Source organism: Tupaia chinensis, unplaced genomic scaffold (genome assembly GCF_000334495.1).
Source record: "Tupaia chinensis unplaced genomic scaffold, TupChi_1.0 Scaffold000465_1, whole genome shotgun sequence".
Classification (NCBI taxonomy): domain Eukaryota; kingdom Metazoa; phylum Chordata; class Mammalia; order Scandentia; family Tupaiidae; genus Tupaia; species Tupaia belangeri.
The window spans coordinates 444,568-450,757 of record NW_006159974.1 but is presented as its reverse complement, the minus strand read 5'-3'; positions in this window follow the sequence as shown (position 1 = coordinate 450,757).

Here is a 6,190-nt window from a genome sequence, read left to right as displayed (position 1 = left end):
TTGCTGGGACTGCAGTTTCACACCACCATGATGGCCTTTAGGTTAGACCAGGAATCAACCCTGGGTTTCCCCCGTGCCCTCAGTCTGTGGAGCAGCTTCTTAGCAGCTGAATGAATACCTCTTACCCGCCTGCTCCCCAACAGGGAAGAGACAGGGCTGGGCCATGAATCTGAGGTCACCCCTGGAAAAGCCTCTGAGCTCCTGGGTCTTGGGGGCCCAGGCAGGGAGAGACAAGACCCTTGCCCTCTGCCCCGCCTCCCTTGCTAGGTCACATCATGAACCAAGTGGATCTCCATTGGGACCTCTTGCCGACCCCCAAGGGTTTCAGCCTCAAGTCCCAGGCTGCCTCAGCGCTCCCAGCCCCACCCATCCTTGGCTCCATAAAGTCAGGGTGAGGTCAGGAGCAGGGAGGGCTCTCATCTGCCCCTGCCTGCCCACCTTGGCCCAGACTGTAGCCAGGACACCCCACCCTAGAGGGAGCTGTCAGGTGTGGTCACAGATGCTTTCAAGTGTGATCTGGCCATGCCCAGCCACGCTCTGGGTGGGGGCTGCCTGCCTGGCTGCCAGCTTTGTAGACAAGCTCTCTTCATAGCTCCCTTCATCTCGTCTGAAACAAGGGTGGGGTGCCCCAGCTAGCCAGAAGTTGTGCAACGCAGGGCACAACACACAAGGCATGCCGCTTGCTCACTCAGAATTCACATTCATTTTCACATGCACTTGCTAGAGAGAGAGGGAAAGTGAGAGATCACCGCCCCCCCAGGGGGGATGGCCATGTTACAGTCCCTTCTCCTCCATTCTCTTCTATGGATTTTGGGCATGTATGCACATGTGCCTGGCATGATTTTTAAGCCACTGGGTATAGGACACGAACCGTGAAGTCAGCTACGTAGGATAAAATTGCCTTAACTTCCATGCCACCTGCTGGGCCCAGTGGGTCAGTTCTTAAGGGACAACTCCCATATCACCTGCCAATCACCAGGAAGAGGACAGGAGGGGCTGTGGATAGCGTGGGGGTGGGGTGGGGTTGGGATGGAGGAAAAACTGGGTTTGGCACTAGGCAGGGCTGGGCTTGAGCCTGGGTGCCGCTGTCACTGGCCTACTGACCTCTCTGAGATGGCATGTTCCCATCTGCAAAACGGGCCTAATAATGCACACACCTGCTGCTCCTACAGGGCTGTGGTCAGCCTCGGGTACAATAATGTGTGTGAAGTGCCTGCTGTTCAGTGAGGGCACACTGTTATTATGAGGGCCTTTAATTTGGGGTGCTGAAGTAGAACAGTGGGAACGATCCAGTTGCGTGTGCTTTATAGAGCGTCAGGTTATCTTATCAGCGCCTCATTCTTCAGATGAGAAAACCGAGGGTCAGAATTGTCCCAAGGTCACAAAGCTAGTAAGGTGGAGAGGGACTGAATGGAGCCCAGGTCTCCTGATTCTCCATCCAGCAAGGAAAAGACTCCTCGGGCAGTTAAGGGAGGCCCGTGGGCCATGGACTTCTGCAGAGCTGTGGCTCTCTGAGGGTTTCCAGTCAGGGCAGGAAGGTTAGGCCAGCCTGGGGTCCTTCTGGGGTCCCTTCCAGCCCTAGCCAGGTTCCCTTCCTCTAGGAAGCTACACTCCTCACCTACAGCAGGGCTTGGCAGTAGAGGAAGGCCTGGATGGCATCTCCCCCGCCCACCTGCCCAGCCAACCTCTGACAATCTGTGGCTGTTTCTAGCATCCAGGGGCAGTTTTTCTGAGATAAAGAGTCCAATTTCAGCCTCCTGGACTTTTCCAGAAGCTACATGGGGGGCTCAGCCCTGCACCCTTAGCCCCCAAATCTGGAATGCTCTGTGGCAGCCTCCGGACCAGCCTCCTCCTCTAGCACTGCGCCTAAGGCCTGAGCCATACTAGCCACACCCTTGGCAGGCCTCTGCCAACTGCGGCTAAACTAGTCCCTCCCTTTCTGGTCCAACCTCAGAGAGAACACTGGAGTCTTCAGGCAGCTGCCCGAGCTCCTCTGAGACCTGACAGCTGACGGATTACACCAGCCATGGCCTGCTGGGAACTGAAAATGTGGGTAGTAATTAGAGCACATGGGGGTGGAGGGCCCCAGGTCTTTCTGGAAATGTCTAGACACTATCTGGGAGTCCATTTCCATAAATCCCTCTCCATCCTGCCCAACCCCGAGGCCTCTGGTTTCTGGCTGGCCTCTGGGGTCACGCCAGTCCCATCACTGCTGAAGGGGTCGTGCAAAGAGGGTCCAGGTGGAAGGTCCCTCCTACCCCATTGTCCAACAGAAAAGAATCTGTCTAGTTCGAGTCTAGAGACCTGGATGTCTTTGGCTCTGCACTCTTGGCCACAGGCCAGCTCCTGTGATTCATTTTCTTCATCTGTACAATGAGACCATCGGACTGGATGTTCTCGAAGACTCCTTCCAGGGCCATGAGTCAACGGTTTCTACTCTTGCCCTCCCCCAGGCCCCCTGCAGGAGCAGTGTAAATGCTGCAGGAGAGGGGGCAGGGGGGAGTGGTGACAGATTCTCTACTTGACCACATTTTAGTCAGGCTCCTGCACAATGTCCTAGGCCCATCTATGTATTTTTTTTAGGGGGAGAGGTTTTTGTTATAGGGCTCATGTGCACTTGTGCTTGCTGGAGAAGAGAGAGACAGAGAGAGAGAGAGAGAGAGAGAGGAAGCGAGAAAGCCAGTCACCAGATCTGAGACTTGAACAGTGGTCGGCCATGTGGGAGTCCAGCGCCTTTAACCACCATGCCACTTGCTGGCCCCAAAATTGTATATAATTTTTAATTTGATATTTTAATATTTGTGTACCTTGTGAAATGTCTAAATGAAGCCACTTAGCATGTATATTACCTCACATGCTTTTTTGTGTGACTGTGTGAAAACACTTCAAATCTACTCTCTTAGCAACTACAGGGATACAAGGCATTGTTATTAACTATAGTGACCACGTGGTAAAATAGTTCTTCCAATTTATTTCCCCAGTGTAATTTTGGATCCTTTGACCAAATCTCCCCAATCCCTTCCTCCTTAACCATCCCCTAATAACACCACTCTCCTCTCAGTTTCTGTGAGTTCAAAGCTTTGATCGTCGACTACGTTGGAGTCCAGCGACATAGCCATTACGCTAATTGCTGGTTCCCCATCTGTGCACTTTTTAAGTAAAATCCAGTTTTAGGTATCCGCGGGTAGCATAGTGGTTGGGGAAGCTGGATTCCACATGACCAACTGCATGGTTTGAGTCCTGGACCCAGCAGCTTGAAAATCACGCTGGGCACATGTGTGACATGCCTCAAACCCTGGTGGTGACCTTTCCCTGTGGAGAGTGCTTTCTTACCTTCCCTCTTTCTGTCTCTCTCTGATGAGGGCATGTGCCCTCTGGCAATTTGTTTCTAAAGTGCAGTTTTAGCAAGAACCCTGTTATATCAGTTGAGTAGGAAGCCCAGTCGCTACCTGATCACGCTCAATATCTGGTAACATTCCTCACCCTCTGCAAATTCCCCAGGTGATGAGAGATCACCCTGGCCTGGTTGCACCTAGCATCTTGTTTGTACCTAGAATCCTGAGTTTAGCCAGACTCTCCCTCACCCTGGATGTTTCTTCTGAGAGACTTTGCATCCACCGAACCCCATCCTGCCCCTTCGCTAGAAATCCCTGCTTGCCTGTGCTGTCTGTGGGGTTGAGCCCACCTTTCCCCCACTGCAAAATGGGCCTGAATAAAATCTTCCTTACCATGCTTTATCATGTGTCACTGGGGGCCAGGAGGTGGCATGGTGGTTAAGGGTGCTGGACTCCCACATGGCCAACCGCAGTTTGAGTCCCGGACCTGGTGGTTTGCTTTCTCCCTTTTCCTCTCTCTCTCTCTTACACCCTCCCCCACTGGTCAAATTAAAATAAATAAATAGAGTTAAATAAAATAACTCTTAAAAAATGAAGTTCAATGGGGCTGGCATGGTGGTTAAAGGCACTGGATTCCCACATGGCTGACCATGATTCGAGTCCTGGACCTGGCGGCTTGCTTTCTCTCTCTCTCTCTCTCTTGCTCTCTCTCTGGTCACATTGAAATAAACAAATGAATCAATAAAGTTAAATAAAATAATTCTTTAAAAAATGAAGTTCAATAAAATAATTACAAAGAAAAGCAAGTGTCACTGAACAATTTTTTCTTTAACAGTGACGGTAAGGGGAAGGGGACGGTGTGGACATGCTTACCAGGCCTGGGATGTGGACGACACCTCCCTGTTGACCAGCTAAGACTTGGGGCTCCTTTCAATCAGAGTAAGGTGAAGAAAAGGGGTGGGTGGAGAGAAGTCCCCCCTAAACCTGCAGCAGATAGGGGATCCTATCCTGAGCTGGATTTGGGTTTCCACCCTAACAGAGCCCTGGAAAGCAGGCAGGTGCCGTGGAGGTGTGAAAGCTCAAGGCTGGGACAGCTGTGTCCTGGGTCTCCCAAGATGCCTCCTCAGGTGGAGGAGTCAGGTGCGTGGTGACAGGGCCGGTGTGCAAGTGGACCAAACCGTCTTCTACTGTTCCCTAGAGTCATTTGCTAGCCCTGAGTAGGAATTTCTGAGTTGAATTCTTTTTCTTTTCTTTTCTTTTTTTTTCTTCCCTTTCCTTTCCTTTCCTTTCCTTTCTTTTCTCTTTCCTTTTCTTTTTTTAAGTTTTGTGGGCATGTGTGCTTGCTATAGAAAGAGCTTGAACGTGAGAAAGCATCCCTGCGTGGGGGATGGTCACATCATAATTCCTTCTCCTCCACCCCTCCCCCCATGGGATTTTGGGCACATACGCACCCTACATATTTTTCAAGCCAGTCGTCCGGGACTCAGACCGTGCCATTGGCCATGTGGGATCCGGCCGCCTTAACCAGCACATCACAGCCTGGCCCCTGAGTTAGGAGTGCCCCATTGTTCTGCTCCTTTCAGGCCCCCCCCTCAGTGTGGGGGTGTGTGAAACTGAAGAACCTGCAGCGGTGAGGCGGGCTCTGTAGCCGTGCATGTGTGCAAATCCATCTCCACTGTTCTCCCATTTTAAAAGTCACCTTCTGATATTAAAAACAAAATTCTTTATGAAGCTACCTGCTTTTCTGTCTCAGAGCTCAGTTGAACACTTTGTTTACTAAGTATTTCTCAAGCTGAGAGAGGCAGGGGGGGAGGTAGCCGGTGGGCTTCCAGAAGCATTTCAGAGAGCAGGGGATGGGGCAGCACTGGTTGGGACTTCCGGACTGGGTATGTGCATAATGATTTGTTGCCCTGGGTCTGTAGGAAATTGATTAAGGAGAAAGGGGGAAAAAAACAGGAAACAGGCAAGCCCTGCCCTGCCTCTGTGCTGCTGTCTGTGTTGGGCTGGGAAAGGTGTGGTGGCCTCCCCATGCACCCTCTCTGAGGAGAGAGAGACCAGGAGAGGACCCGCTGTAGCCCCAAACCAGAAGGGCATGTGCCAGGCTCAGTGCCTGTGGATGGGAAACGGCCACATGCTAGAGAAGGCTCCCTCCTCCTCTCCTCTCATCTGGCCCCCAGGGCAGGATCGGCATTTCCTGTTTTGCTGCCTTCCTGATAGCATTCCCTGTCCCTGAGCTCAGGCTGAGCCTTCAGTCTGAGGGGAGCAGGGAGCCTGCTACTCCCTCCACCCGGCTCAGAGAACAGGTGCTCCTTTCCTCCAAGTAGACAGTGAGGACAAAAGTCTATTTTCCAAAAAGAAAAAACCTTAAAAAGGGCCTGAGGAGAGAATCATGCCTGCAGACATTAACAGACCATTTTGGGCCATGGATAACAGGATTCCTCCTGCATCCTGTCCCTGGTGTTGTATCTTTGAGATGTATTTTAAAGTGGTTATAATACATTTTGCGGATCTTTTCCCAAGACACAGACATTCCCTTCCAATCACCCACGTAAAAATTGTAAAACCCACCTATAACCTACAAGTCCCCCCAAACCCCCCTCCCCGCTTCCAGCTGTCCTGTCCCTTTTGGGTCACACCAATGAAAAATAAAAACACTTTTTTCAAACCTTTGTCCTTTACTCTCAAAATAAAAAAAAAATCACGTTCCGTCTCCCTCACTCTCTCTCACTCTGTCTCTCTCTGGTCAAGTTAAAATAAATACAATTATATAAAATAATTATTTAAAAAATGTTAAAAAAGGAACCCCTGTATCTAAGCACTCCGAGAAAGAAATGATTGCCTTTCTCCCAGCCGGC